At 44.6% G+C, this 16,134-nt stretch overlaps 1 protein-coding gene across 10 annotated transcripts in view; it reads left to right on the top strand.

Moving 5' to 3' along the window:
* Positions 1–16,134, top strand: part of FAM49A (family with sequence similarity 49 member A) — a 260,849-nt gene that overhangs the window by 510 nt on the left and 244,205 nt on the right. The gene's annotated exons all lie outside the window — the stretch shown is intronic.

Here is a 16,134-nt window from a genome sequence, read left to right as displayed (position 1 = left end):
TTAGAATAATCTCTGTTGCTTTCTATGCTATTTTTCTTAATTTTTAGAGCCTTTTGCTGGTCTTGTTTCTTTTTTTGAGTGGACAGGCTTCTGGTTGCTGTGAAACTGCTCTAGGTTATTTGGTTCACTTTTTTAATGTATAGAGAAATGTATGACAGCAGAGGTACACTTGTCATGCTGCTTCATTACTCCTCCATTTTTGTTCTTGTGAGGTTGTAGCCTTTGATTTTTCAGCTCCGTTTGTCTGCGTGTTTCACCCCTAGAGAGATGACAACTGTCTTAAACTTCCAAGGATCACAATTAAGCAAAGACATTGAGAAGGGAAGAAAAAAGTCTAAGAAAGCTGGAGCTTCCAATGCCCTAAAATAAAGGTGGCATTTTAGGAATGAATAAAGTGTATGATTTTTCTTTGCAGTTCATACGTAAATATTGAACCCTTAGTAATCACAGTATGATAAAATTTGACAGTATGAATTACTTTATTTTTTTAATATGCATGGAAACAAGTACTATGTGAATTGATGTCATGGAAACCTGATCATAGTTGTTCCTACGTTCAGAGAGTTTTGTCAACTCATTGGTTGACAATAATTTCATAATCATGCATTTTTAAATAAGGAATGCTTTTTCCTATTGTTATCAAATCTGATAACATTGTAATCTTTTAAAATAGCGTAAATATTTTTAATTATTAAATGGGGGAGGTGAGAGAAGAAATCCTTGATCCACTACTGATTTCTATAGGTTCTATTCATACTGATGATGATATGGAGCAAATTACATTCACTAACCAAACCAGTCCAGCTTGGGATGAAAACTTTAAAAATATAAACATATTCATCCCTCTTTGTTTTACAATATCAAATTTTACACTGGTCACCAGTCTGTTAAAGGACAGGTTACATTCAAACATTATAAATATATCTCTACGCATACTTTGAATTAAATTGATTGTAGTAAACAGATTTACATTTTTTAGTTCATGATTATACTGCTACTACAGTTTGCATTACTGAAAGGATGTGTATTTATTTTAAACCTAGGCATTATTATTGATTGTAGACTTGTATGCAAGTTTATTTTAAGTGCAGGCATTTTAAAATTTAATTTCTAATTTGTAGAAGTGTTCTAAATTAGTTTTTAGTCCTTACTATGCAAGTTCTATCCTCACTGTGCATTTTTTTCTGTTGTAAACTGTACTATTGACCTGATTGAATGCTACCATCCATAAATATACCCCACACTGGGTGAATCTTACTCAAAAAGGCTGGTAGTAAAGCCAAATAATAAATAGCAATTCTAAAATAATTGTATTATTGTATTTTAGAATATATATTGTAGGATATTGGCAGTTCATCTGTGGCTGACAATTTAATGTTGAATGTATCCAAAGTGCGCCAGTATCTTCCAGTGGTATCCTAATTTCCCTCATACTTAAATTGTATGATGTGTGGGAGTGCCAGCTTTCAGATTAATTGAGATGATATTGTGATACTTCATAATATCATAGGTTAGCCTTGTTGTACCATTTAAAACCAAGAAAACTGATGGAAAATATTTGAAACAAGCCTAACTTGCTAAAATATCTCATGTCTTACTAATGTATAGGATTTGTATCTAGTTTTCATTCCATGATTTGAATTATATTGACCAGTTGGAACTTGTTTTATTTTAAAATAATTATATTGTTAAAATAAGGCAATCTTTCTGTTTTCAGTTTTGTGAATTATCACAAGACTGTTCAATGGTTCTCTGCTTCTAAGTAAACATAGAGGTATAACTATGGATGGCCCTTCAAGTGTGGCATAGCTGGCTTGTAAAAAGAAGATACTGCAGTCTGTGCTGTGATATGTGAATTGGGGATAGTAGGCCTCCAGTTTAGGCTGGGGTGTTTTTGTGGTTTGCTATTTAAAAAATGGACTCTTCTCCCTTCTGGCAGCTTTCTCATGTTTTTCAATAAATATCTATAAACACTGGCTAAATTGGATATCCTGGATTGTAGTTTCATGTGTTGGTCGATGAGGAGCAATTTTATGTCATATTAGAAGAGGGTATGGAAAAGGAATTCTTTAGTGACTGTCTTGAGACCATTAAGTGTTGGATGATTGCTCTGTTAGTCCTAGATATGTAGAAATAAAGGTGGACAATTAAGTTGTAGGTGATTTGTTGGCCCAATCCATTTGTAACTAGCTTTGAGAGCTTCCCCCTCTTCATCAGGTTATCATTCATGTTGCTTTGACTGGAGGTTAGAGAGCATAACGCTCAAAACCTAGTCACAAAAATATTGGTCCAATAAAAAAAAAGTAGTAACTACAGTTTTTATTGACTTTTTATTTTTACATACCAGAGAAGAACATTGTTGTTTTTGAATCCTATAAAAAAACAAAACAGATTTTAAATGGGGTAAGATATTTTCTATTGAATCTTAACCTTCCTTTGGTCCTAGATGGCATTACACAGATCAAGTGAAAAGTTTAGGAGTTTTAGACTCAAAGTTAACTATAAACACACATATTGCATCTGTTTCTGAAATAATTTTTCATCTCCAGATGTTTTGCTCACTAAACCATTTTCTGGACCAGTGTAATCTAGCTACACTGATAGCTTTTATTGTATCAAGGCTTGATTACTGTAACAGCCTTTGCCTCCGTCTTCCAAAGAAAGTAACTTGGAAGTTACAATTTTCCAGAATACTGCAGCTCATGTTCCTACTGACCGCAAATTCCAAGATTAGAATGCTTATTTTGAGGCATTTACATTGGTTATGAATATACTTCAGGGTGATTTTTATGTTTTTGGTTTTTGCCTTTAAATTCTTTCAAGGCTTTGGCCTATCCTATCTGCAAGATTTGTCTGACAAATTAAGCACGCATTCTGTTCTGATTCTATGAAATGAAGGGAGTCCAATCTGATTAATTTAACAGTAGCATTTAACAGCTAAAATTCATCTTATTTACTTATTTCCTCTTCATATTATATATCATGATGCATTGGGTTTCTGGCTTAGTTGGAAACAGCTCTTATTTGGATTAAAGATGGTGCCAGGAGCCTAAGGTTTATCTCCCATTTCTTTTTAATCCTTTTTAATCCTTTTTGTCTCGTCCAGCCCTTGAAACATTAGTCGAGGCATGAACCCATGATTTGCTTCATAAAGCAGCACAAATGTACCTTTTTGTATGAGCCAGTAGAAAATACATCAGACAGGGGATGGGATGTTTGGGATCGTGCCCCCGCCCCCCCCCCCCCCCCCCCAAGTGATGCAAAGGCAGAATTTTCACCTTACATGGCAGTCTGAGAAGTAAAAATTGTATTTAGGATTTGAAACAGTCTCCTGAAGCATAGTCAGAACACTGTTGTTCAGCAATTGGGCTGAACCTGATTTAGTTATTTTGAATGAAATTGTCATTTCAGAGGTACTCTGAGTGAGATTATGTGGTGACTAGGTTGTACCTGTATAGAATGAAGTTGCTGGAGGAGAGGCTTCAGAGAAAGCAGTGTCAGGAACAAGTGGAGATGAGATTGTAATAACCTATTTTGAAGCTTTGCATTTAATCTTTTTTAATTTGTGTTAACCTAAGCTATAAAACAAGGGATCAACAGCCTTAAAGCAGTAGTGCTCTGTGAAATTAAAATTTTCCAGAGGAGTTAGTATAGTTGTTGTGTTAGTCCTCCCATATATTTATTTAATTTATTTAAAGCTTTTTTTATATGTAGCAGTAAAGGTGGACCATTAAGCTCTAGGTGATTTGTTTGCCTAATTCATTTGTGACTAGCTTTGAGAGCTTCCCTCTTTCATCAGGTCAGCATTCATGTTACTTTGACTTGATGATAGGGAGCATAACTCTTAAAACCTAGTCACACATATATTAGTCCAATAAAGTATTAACTACAATTTTTGTTGACTTTTGTTTTTATTTTTACATACCAGAGAAAGAGGAAAAGTCTTGATCTTCTTCAAGCACTATCTCTGATGCAGGCTTGCTCTACAAAAAAGATGCTATAACTTAATGAATAGGATAAATACAGGATAAAAGTTGAAACCAGAGGTAAAGGGAGTAATAAATAGTAAATAATAAATGAAAAATATAAATGTGACAATAATATGAACATTTTTAATATACAAGTTAAAATAAAACAGTGTGATACACAACAAAAATAGAATAATTAAAATACACAACCTATAATTAAAATTCTGTGCAAAACGTCTAACTTTGATAGAACAATTCTACAGGTCCTGCATAGAATTTTGATCCTGGAACTGCTTACAAGTATATTACCACAGAAACATCATTTATAATATACTTCTGGGGAATTCTGTGCAAAACAATGTAAAATTCTTCAAAATTCTGCATACTTTATATTGGTCAAAATAACACAATATACATGACAGTCTTTAAGTAATTTAAAATGTAATCAAGAAAAAGGTTATTACTTAAGAGTTTTAAGTATTTTGAACAGAATTTTCCTAGAAGTTCACTGTAAGAGTGTCTCTTCCACCCTCTCTCCCTATTCCCTTGGCCAGTCTCCTTTTACTTTGCGTTCTCAGGCTCCAGCTCCTCCACCTGCCACTGTCTCTCGCCTCCCCCTCTATGCTCAATCCTTTCCACTCTGTCTCCACTCCCAAAGTCTGACCCCTCTCTCAGTACTGCCCCTTACACAGGCTCCCTCTGTCCCTCCCTTTCTCACATACACACATAGGCGCTCTCTCTCTCTAGTGCACATACATACCCCCTCATACAGGCTTCCTCTTTCTCTCACACACCCACATTCCCTTATTATACAGGCTTCCTCGCTCTCACATACCCACATCCCCTCATACAGGCTTCTCTCTTTCTCTCTCACACACACACACACACACACACGCTCCCTCTCTTTCCCTTGCACTCCCTCCTGTGCACACACCCACAGAGGCTCCCTTTCTCTTTCAAGCGTACACCCTCACACAGGCTGCCTATGTCTCTTTCTTAAACATACCTTCACACAGGCTCCCTCTCTCACAAACAAACAAGAACCCTCACACACACACAATCTTTTTCACACACACCAGCTCTCAATCACTCACACATATACACACTCCTTCACAATCTCCTTACATAGGCTCCCTCTCTCTGGCACCCAGACCCACGCACCCTCACACATGCTCTCTCTCTCACCCCCCCCCCCCCTAGGATTGTAGCCTCATACATACACACTCACACTCACTCACTGGAGAAACTGCAGAGAAGGGCAACCAAAATGATATGGGGCATGGAACAGCTGCCCTCTGAGGAAAGGATAAAGAAGTTAGGGCTGTTCAGTTTGGAGAAGAGAAGACTGAGAGGGATATGACAGAAGTCTACAAAATCATGAAAGGACTTGAACAAGTTAATGTATATTGGTTATTTACTTTTTTCGGGTAATAGAAGGACCAGGAGGCACTCCATGAAGTTATCAAGTAACTCATTTAAAACAAATTGAAGAAAATTCTTTTTCACTCAGCACATAGTTAAACTCTGGAATTCATTGCCAGGGGATATTGTTTCAGCAGTAAGTACTACTGGGTTTAAAAAGGGTTTGGATAAGCTCCTAGAGGTTAAAACCATAAACTGCTATTACAGTAAATAGATCACAAGATACTATTGCTTATTTTCTAATGTTTGGGTACTTGCCAGGTATATGTCACTTGGATTGGCCACTGTTGGAAACAGGATACTGGGCTTGATGGACTCTTGGTCTGACCCATTTTGGCATTTCTTATGTTCTCACCGGAGCCTGCTCCATCTTCGCCGCGAGCGTGACGGCCTGTTTGTGGCGAAGATAAAGCAGGCTCCGCGTGCCATGAGCGGAGGCTGTCCCGCTCACGGCGAAGAAGGAGTAGGCCCCAGTGTGCCTCGAGCGGGACGGCCTCCACTCATGGCATGCCGGGGCCTGCTGAATTCTGTGCAGAATCTGCGCAACTGCACAGGAGGGGAATTCTGCACCCTGCTTGGGATCACAGCCCTTTGTGTATCAGTTTTCTGATGATCAATACCAGATTTACATTTGAGGTGTATCAGCTATTTGGACATCATATTATGTTTGGTTTCAGTGTACTTAACTCTGTTGTAGGCATTGTTGCTGAAACATGGCCATGTTGAGCTGTGTATTTTAATGATATATGGGTAGTGTATTTTAATGATCTTATTTCTGTTATCCATTTCATGATAACTTGTATATTAAGTTTTGATATTGTCATTTATATTTTATACTTTTTATATTTATCATTTTTTAATAATTGATTATTATTTATTTTCCCGCAGATAAGCAGGCTGAATTAGCCATGCTGTCTGGGGGACATCTTCCAGGACGGCCGAGGTGGAGCTTCACTAGCTGACAGAGCTTTGCTCTGTGTGAAGCTGCACATGTTTTCCCGTTCGGCGCCATCTTCCTCTGTCTCATTCTTATGCGCTGCAAGCCACACGCGGAGCTCTTCACTCCTGTTGCCTCATATCTTTTTTTCGTCAGTGATCTTCAGATTCAGTCCCGATCATACCTCCCAGGCCACCGGGATTTAAAGTTTGCCAGTGTGGCAAAATTATGTCTGCTGTAGATGGGTACAATTACTGTTATTTGTGCATCGGGCCGGAGCACGACATGTCCAACTGCTGGGATTGTGGCCACATGTTCCCCCAGGCCCAGCAGCAGTGTGCCACCAAAATAGCAAGACTCAAAGAGGACAACTCCAGCTCTTATGCCCCCGTCTCGGAGTGCCTGTCGGCCCACTCCTCCCCAGGGCCCAGACTGGACCGACCTAAACAGTCCAAAAGAGCCTCCTCCGTGGGAACCCCGGCACAGCCTCGAGGATCAGGGAGCAAGAAGTCCAACTCCCAGCGCCCGCACACAGCACAAAGAGCGGCGGGAGATGCATGGGACAATCGATGCACTCGGCTGAGGCGTCGCGCTGTCGGGATGCGTTGCCTGGGACCAAGCGAAAACGCCATGCATGTGTCGGATCTGAAGCATAAGAAGGGCTCGACGCATTGATGCACCGACACAACAAACCGAAGCAGGAGGACACCTTGACTCAACGTGACACGTCGACGCAGGTACAACGCAGCTCGATGCAGGACTCCCTGCCCCGCCATAGGAATGGTGCCTTCAAGCAGTTGGCCTCGACACCAGAATCTCAAGGGGGCATCCTCCCAAAATTAGATTAATTTTTTCTGGCGAGGAACATGTTCCCATCACAAGCTCCGGCTATTCTCGATTCCCCGATCCAGTCTTTTCCGACCTGTAATCAGTGTCCAGGGGTAGAAGGGAGACACTGTGTTTTCAGGAGCCTCTCCAGAAACGCCACAAGGCGTCCCCTTCAGCAGAGCATGTGCCAACCCGGCCTCAAGGACTTGACTCTGACTTTCTCCTGGCTGCACTACCACTCAGACGCCCCCGGAGGGAAGGACAGGGATCACTGTTCAATCTCTGATCAAGAAGTGGAAAACTATGGATTCAGTTAATAACAAGCCACGGTCAGATAGACCAAGAAAAATTTCAGACACAACTGCCAGTAAAATTTGTCAGGATGCAAAGGAAAACCCACAAGCAGCTTCTACTGAAATACAAGCTTCTTTGAAACAAAGTGGTGTGAGTGTTGCAGCATGCACAATAAGGAGATACTTGAATAAAATGGTTGCCATGTTGTCTGGGGGACGTCTTCTGGGACGGCCGAGGCAGAGCTTTGCTCTTTGTGAGGTTGTGCGTGCTTTCCCATGTGGCGCCATCTTCCTCTTAGTCTTTTTCAAAACAGGTCTGCAAAACACAAGGTGGAAACTGTCCGGGAATGGGGGTTGGGCCAGCATGGCTAATTCATCCTGCTATCTACGGAAACTTGCTTTTTTCCCGCAGATAAGCAGGCTGAATTATTCATGCCGTCTGTGAGTCCTCAGTTGAGAAGGGAAGAGCAAGTCTGAGTCCGATGAGCTGCTCTCAGCCCTGTTCATGACAGCAGATAGTCTCCTTACTTGCTGATAGAATGAAGTATGACTCTTCCCATCATTGCATCCGCTGCAGCTTGCTGGACTATGCAGTAGTGCGCTGTGAACATGTGCTTTCCCCATGGTTCAGTAACCACCAAAGTCAGCCCTGGATGACATGCACAAGGGTTCTCAAGAGCTAAGAAACTCATTGAATATTTAGAGTTAGTCAAACAAGGCACAGGTGTGGATATATATGCTTCATTGGCAACTTGAGTGTATATTATTAGCCCAAACCTTCAAGGGCATGTAAACTTTTTTGAACAAGACCATTTTATTATTTCCTTTATTGCTATGGTTTGTTTAATGATTGTGCTATTCTGTGATGCATAATAGTTACATTTGAAACAAATAAAAAATAAAATGTGTTTAGTTTGATCACTCATGTTTTCTTAAAATGCTACATATCTTACAAATTTTGTCAGGGGTATGAAAACTTATGATCACAACTGTAGATGCCATGCTGCTTATACCAGGGATAATCAGTGGATTTCTGCAACTCCACCTTAATAATGGTTTATAGATTTTTTTCCTCCAGGACCTTGTCCAAACTTTTTTTTTTTAAATGCAGCTACACTAACAGCCTTTGTCACATTCTGTGGCAACAAATTCCAGAACTTAATCATGCATTGATAAAAAAAAAATGTCTCCAAGGACAAGCAGGATGGTAGCCCTCACACATGGGTGACATCATCCAATGGAGCCCTGGGTCTCTCTTCAGTCTCTTCCTTTCTGTAAAGCTGCTGCCTTGCTGTCGTGAGCTCTCACTTCTTTTCACAGTTTTTCAGTGTTTTTTGCTTCCTGTGTCGTGTAGGGTCCCTCATATTTTTTGTCGGTTCCACTCTCCGTGAACTGGTAAGTTTTTTGCTTCTTCACGGTCGATCGCCAACGACTTCATCCCCCGGTGTCTGCCGACCATCGGCTGCATGCCGCTTACTTTTTCTGATGGCATCGACTGAGTTTCACTGGTACCCCCTGTGCCCCCGGACTATGTCCATCTCAGACCCCGACGAGGTCTGTGTCCTCTGCCTGGGGGCTTCCTACGATGTCCGTGGTTGTGATCTCTGTGCCCAGATGACCCCAAAGCGCTGTCAGGCATGTCTTGACAAGAATGAAAAATTATTCGGCTCCAAAGGTCTGGATCCGTTGCCGGCATCGGGAACCTGCACCCCACTCGGTAAGGAGATTAAAAGTTTGACTCCAAGGGTTGCTCCCACTATTGATCCCCGGACCCGATTCTGGAGCCGGGGTCCAACTGCGGTCTCTGTTGTTCTTCACCGTCTCCCTCGGTCCTGGGAAAGGATCGGGGTGATCATCGGGAGCGGTCAAAGAAACATTGTCATCAGTCCTCATCATTGAAGCCAGACCACAGACAGGCATTGGCATCAGTGCCTCCTCTGAAGTGGTCTTGGGCGGAAGAATTGGTTCCCTCCAACCCCTCTGATGCCTCTCGGCGGCCTCCACAAACGCTGTTGGAGGTTTCTGTGCCCCCCAGTGCCCCAGGGGATGTCCTGATTCCACTTTCTCCTCCTCAAGCTGTTTTGTCATTGGCTGCTTTCGAGGAGGAATTAGAGAGGCACGTGCGGTTGGCCGGGTCCTGCATGGCTTGAGCTTCCGGTTGCACTGGGACTGCCTCTGCCCCAGGAGCCGACTCCTCTGCTGCTTGCATCCTTATTGGAAAGGCTCGATATGCTGCTCAGTGTCCTATTGACACAGCCAGCTCCGGAGCCACAAGTGTGCAAAAGAATGGATAGCCATGGCAAGAGCAAGAAATGGCAAGAAGGTGAATACTAGAGACAAAAAATGATCTTAAAATCCTGAGGAGTGCTTCAGTAAGTTTGTAATGCAGTCTATGGCTAGAGCCTCAGTGGTAACGATTTGAACATGGCATTTGTAGCTGTAAGTGACAGGCCTTGTGGTTAGGGTTAGAAAATGGCATGCCATAGCTGTGTCAGGTCTCATTAATATTTGGAACATGGCATACCATATCTGTAATGGAAAGGCCTCAGTGTTAATGTTTGGAACATGGCATGCCATAGCTGTAAATGACAAGTCTCATTGGCAGTGGTTGGAACATGGCATGCTGTAGCTATAAATAACGGGCCTCAGTGGTGAGGGTTGGAGTAAGCCAGGCTGATAAAAGATAAGTTATTCTTAAATGGTGGTTTTTGTAGAAGGGACAGAGGATCTCAGTGGAGTCATTCGCCAGTGGTGTTTGCCAAACACCACTGAGGTTGATCCCACTGACTTCCGTGCTTGCTTCGCCTCAACAGCTGTTTGGGGTGAAGCAGGCAAGGAAGTCGGTGGAGTCATGCCTCAAAGGTTGCATTTGGGGAAAAGGAGGCAGAGGAGCACAGCGGAGTCAGGCCTCAAAGGTTGCATTTGGGGAAAAGGAGGCAGAGGAGCACAGCGGAGTCAGGCCTCAAAGGTTGCATTTGGGGAAAAGGAGGCAGAGGAGCGCAGCGGAGTCATGCCATGAGGACCTATCCCAGGTTTTCGAAGAAGCTGCCAAAGAAGAGGAACCCAAAGCAGTGGGCGAGTCAGAATGGAGGCTACCACTGGCGTTTCCAGAGCCAGGCTGACCACTTCCAGCGCAGCTCTGTCCTGGCTATCCCCACTCTCTAATGCAGCTGCCCAGGTTAGAGCTGTTTTGAAGCAGTTTGTGTTCCTATTTTGTTTGTTTTTTTAATGAAGTTTGATTATACTTTTAAGATGTTTATTTATGAATTATAAAATTTGTTAGTGTGTCCTGCTAGTGTGATAGGATCATTTAGGCCAGAAACTCCCAAGCGCTGCTGTTGCAGAATTAAGCCTGCAGTGAGGATCTGTCCTGGACAAGCAATGGCTAACTGTAGTGCTTTGTAATATTTTTTTATGGGTGGGGACCCCCACGATGACCTTTTTTTGCAATTGAGAGCAAGGCTTTCAGCTCCTAGTGCTACAAGGCTATGTCTTTGTTTCTGTGGTACTAGTCACCTCCTCCTTTTTCAGGACTCTTAGTGCTTCTTGCTGTGGGTTGAAGCAGAGGAATGCTTCCTGAGTTTTGGCCTCTTCGAAGGGGCCGAGAGTGAATGGTGAGTCTGGCACAATAATTCTCTTTGAAGTGGGAGGGTCTGAATTGTTTTCTGTACTATATGAGCACACCCAGGCTTGTCTGGGTAGAGAGAAGGCAAGCATAAGCTCCTGCACTGACCGGGAAGACTAGTGGGACTTTTCTTCCTGTACCAGCAGTGACTGATGCACATAATCTACTTCTCAAAATAAGCGCTGGTTAAGCTTGCATTTTACCAAATGTTTCCAGCTGAGCAGCTGAAAGGATACTAGTATTCTCCTGCTTCCCACCTGCAAATCAGAAACCCCTAACCCTGGCTCTTCTCTCTCTTCAGTGGCACTGCACATAAGTTCTATTTTATTGTCTTTGGTTGGCACTTTAACAGTTGTGAGTTGTAAATGTTTTGCACTTGATGCTTGTTTCCTTTATTTCTTCTGCTGAAGGGACAGATCCTTAGTTTAGTACATTTCTGATAGTTGCTGTATGACGAGGAATATGAATGTTTATTTGTTTGAGGCATTTAGAATACTATCATACATGTAAATTAGCTGCAGGGTGGTTGTGGAAGTGTGGTCCAACTGGTGGTGCTGGAACCACAGCAGGACTTAGCATTGCATCTCTTCCAGCTCTCATTTTTACATCTCAGACCTGGACAGGAGCAGCAGAGTGGTACTTGTAGTGTGGCCCAACTGGCAGTGTTGGGGACTCAGCAGGACTCATCACTTTTGTGTTAGGGCCCTTGGATTGGCTTTTAGGACTATGGAGGGAGCAGCGTGGTGGTTGTAGTATGGCCAAACTGTTGGTGTTGGGGGATACTGCAGGACAAAGCATTGCATCTCTTCCCAGCTCTCGACTTCCATCTTGGGCCTGGACAGGAGCAGCAGAGTGGTACTTGTAGTGTGGCCCAATTGGCGGTGTTGGGGACACAGCAGGATTTAGCATTGCAAACCTTTCCAGCCCTCAATCTGACATCTCGGGCTTGGACAGCAGCATCAATGTGGTTGGTGAAATGTGGTCCAATTGATGGTGTTGCGGACAGATTAGGCAGATGCAGTTAGTCAATCACTGTCACTGGAAGATGCTGGATGTAGGCGCCATTGCTGTTAATGAGGCACAGCATGCAGAAAGGCACAGCAGCCAGCAACTACAGGACCTTCACATTCCAATCATTCATTTTGCCACTCATGGTAAATCTGGATAGCCAAGCAAAGGTAGGTTAATTTTAAGGAACACTAGCTTCTCCATCAAGTGTGGTGACAGCCTGGAGCGATGAAGGCTTATGATGTCTCCTGTCATGGAAAACACTCTTTTGCTGGGGACACTTGGTGGACAAGTGAGAGAGCACTGAGCCACTCTTGCTAGGTCTGGCCAGATGTTAGATTTGTGAGACCAATATGTCGGCACATCTGTCTTCATATTCTTGATAGTCTGATTGAGATAGCGTGTCGCTGAGATGTGAGCTTCCGTCTCCTTTGGTGATGTTGGTCATGAAGTTTTCTTCCCAGCTGCTTTAGCGATCACCTGGGTCAGAAGTGAGAGTAGTTTCTGTTTTCCTGTGGAGGGTGTGCTAGGTGGTGATGATGGGGTGCTGCTCTGATTGCACTGCTGTCTGACCTGGCCAGTGAGGGTGTTTCCTCCTGTGCTACATCCCTCCTCTGCCTCAACCTGTGGCACTCTAGGTGATAGACCTCCTCTGTCAGCATGCTCTTCATAAGTGTTAGATTGTTCATCTCCAGTGCAAGTCTCCCTTTCACAAACGGATCATATAATGTAGCGAGCATGTCTGGAGTTTTTGGTCAGAGATCCTAGTCTCACTTGCACCTGCTTTTCCAAGGACATCAAACAGCACAACACCTCACCTCTCATTCCCTCTTCCTGTTGAAAGCCCTCCAACTTTTCTAACAGGATGTTTACTATTGGGATGGCATCTCTCAAGGTGGTGCTTGTAGCACTCAGCTCCTCTGTGGCATCCTTAAAGGGCTTCAGGATTTTCACAAGCTGTATCTTGACTGACCAGTCATGATGTCCTAGGGGAGCCTGCTTATCTCCATTTCCTGAGACAATTCATGCAGGGGTGCCTGCATCTCTTCTAGCCTCTGCAGCATCATGTAGGTTGAATTCCAGCAGGTACTTACATCTATAATGAGATGCTTTTGAGGCATCTTTAATTCCTCCTGCTTTTCACGGAGAAGGTCGCCTGCCTTCACACTTCGATGAAAGTGTCCAGCTATTTTTCTACACTTCTCTAGTAAGCTGTGCAGATACACATGCTCTGGATCCATGGACCCCAGCTCCAGGGCCTCCTTTACTGCTAGATACAGGGTCTGAGCAAAGCATTGCACACCCTGATATCCATTGTTGGCTACTGCCTTGACCATATTAGAGCCATTGTGGGTGATAAAGAAACCCATGTTGAGACATCTGGCTCTCTGATCCAGCTGCCAGCCCTCCAGCATTTCTCAAATCACTGCTAAAATATTGGCAGAGGTATGGGAACTGTCTGCCATGTGAGTGTGCAGCAAAACTCACCTGCATTCTGTTGCTCTGGCCACTTCACTGCCAGCCACGCCGTCCACCCCAAAGGATGCAGACAGAGTGGAGCTATTTTCAAATGAGGGAGCACCCACAATTTGCGTGTTGCAACTATTGTGCAAAGGACATCAACCAAGGGAAGCAACTGGGTCACTTAAGCAATGCTGGAATAGAGCACCTGGGGGTAGTAGTAGTCAGGGGGCACTTTCTGAAAGACAGAGGACACTACCTTGGCCAGGTCCCACCAGTGTGCCATCAGAGAGAGGATGGAATGTGAGGCATTTATGGATGTCCGTATGTCACTTGTGAAATGGACACTACTCTTATGTGCCTTCACCAGCAGCACTTGCACATGGCTATAGAAATATTTGTTCATCTTGGGGATGATCTTTCTGCTGAAAGTGGTCCTGGAGAGCACTTTATAGTTTGGCACTAGAAGCTGCAACAAATGCCCATGTTCCTGGACATACCCAGATCAGTCCAGACCAGTGGGTTATATACTCCCACCAGCAAATGAAGGCAGAGACCAAAACTTCGAGGCACGGCTTTATAATTCTAGTGCTATCTGTAGCTCCTCAGTATTTCTTTGTCTCCAGCAGATGGTGGTCATGCATCCTGCAACTCTGCCGAGTTTTTTGCAGGGCTCCCCGAGGTGTGAGGTTCCGATCGCGGGCCATCCCTTGGGTGGAGCTGCGCGAACAGGGGGTTGGACACCCCCGGCTGTAGAACCCTTGGATTCCAGGGAGTTGGATAGCCAGGGGACTGGTTCCCTCCACGCCTCGAAGCCCTCTTCCAGCGCCTCCTAAAGCAAAGTACCCCTGTGGGGACTTTTTATTGTTACAGAGTAAAAAAAAAAAAAAAAAGAAATTCTTGCCTTCAGTTTTTCTCTGCAGGGGCTTTTCTCTGAGGCTTTCGGTTTTAGGCAGTCCTCGACTGGGGGAGGAGGAGCATCCTCACTTGAGGCCATTACAGCAAGCTCTCCTGTCCCGGTGGAGCCCAGTGTCGGAGCAGTATCAGGTGCAGCTGCCCCTGACCTCGCAGTCCAGATCCAGCCTGGCATGGTGGCTAGTGGATTTCAATCTACAAAGAGGAATGCCCCTCGAATCCCCAGACTGGGTAGTAGTGTCCACGGATGCCAGCCTCTGAGGCTGGGGTGAGGTCTGCCTGGGCAGAGCGGCACAGGGCGTGGGTTTGGATTCAGAGCAAGCTTGGTCCATCAATCGCCTAGAAACAAGGGAAGTGCGCAGGGCATTGGAAGCATTTCTGGATCTGGTGCAGGGTCAGATGGTTCGGGTATTTACAGACAACGCCATCTTGGTGGCATATCTTTACCGCAGGGTGGTACAAAGAGCCCTGCCATAGCCCGATAAGCTCATCTACTATTCGCTTGGGCCGAACGCCATCTTAGAGGGCATTGCTGCCTCTCACGTGGCAGGCGTGGACAACATCCAGGTGGACTTCCTCAGCAGGCAACAGCTGGATCCAGAGGAGTGGGAGCTGTCCAGAGAGGCATGGATCCTCATTTGTGCCAGAGGGGGGACGTCCCAGTTGGACCTCATGGCGTACCACCTCAACGAGAAGACGATGCGTTTTTTTTAGTCGACAGAAGGAGATGGGGTCGGTAGGTCTCGACGCCCTGGTGTCCAAATGGCCAACAGGGATTCTGTTGTACTCCTTTTCCTCCTTGGCCTCTCATCGATCGAATCCTCAGACGAGTGAAACAGCACCGAGGTCAGGAAGTACTCATGGCTCCGGAGTGGCCACATCGTTCTTGGTTTGCAGATCTGGTACAACTAGCCACGGATGAGCCCTTATGGCTGGCACATTTACCGTCAGGGTCCCATCTTCTCTGATCGGGAGGATCACACCTCTCTCGCGGCTTGGCTTTGAGAGGCTGAAGGGGTATTCAGAGCTGGTGATTGCCACGCTGCTTCAGGCCAGGCGCCCTTTCACTTCGTACTTGCGAGTGTGGACGGTGTTTGAGTTTTGGTGTGCGCAACAGGGGATCGGGCCGGAGTCAGTGCCCGTCCCTCATATTCTGGTTTTCTACAGCAGGGTCTCTCCAAGGGCTTAGCGTACGATTCCCTACGAGTTCAGATTTCCGCTCTGGGATGTTTTAGGGGACGAATAGACGGCAGATCCCTGGCCTACCACCCGATGTGGTTCACTTCCTCAAAGAGGTCAAGCATTGATGCCGCCTGTTCGCAAACTGCGCCCAAAGTGGAACTTGAACCTTGTCCTACGGGCATTGTGTGTACCGCCCTTTGAGCCAGTAGGTCAAGCTTGTTTCAAGGATCTGACTCTGAAGATGGTCTTCTTAATGGCTATTTGCTCATCGCAACGCGTTTCGGGATTACAGGCCCTGCCCTGCCGGGATCCGATTTTTGCGGATTTCAGCGGACAGAGTGGCCTTACGCATGGTGCCGTCCTTTCTGCCTAAGGTGGTGTTCGCATTTCATATTAATCAGTCGGTAGAGCTCCCTGGTTTCCCAGGCTGGTCCCGTGATTTGACAACAGATAGAGACCTGCATTTGTTGGATGTGCATAGGCTTCTATGACGCT

This window comes from Rhinatrema bivittatum, chromosome 3 (assembly GCF_901001135.1).
Source record: "Rhinatrema bivittatum chromosome 3, aRhiBiv1.1, whole genome shotgun sequence".
NCBI classification, from domain to species: Eukaryota; Metazoa; Chordata; class Amphibia; order Gymnophiona; family Rhinatrematidae; genus Rhinatrema; species Rhinatrema bivittatum.
The sequence above is the reverse complement of the archived record's forward strand: the minus strand, read 5'-3'. Positions and strand labels throughout refer to the sequence as shown.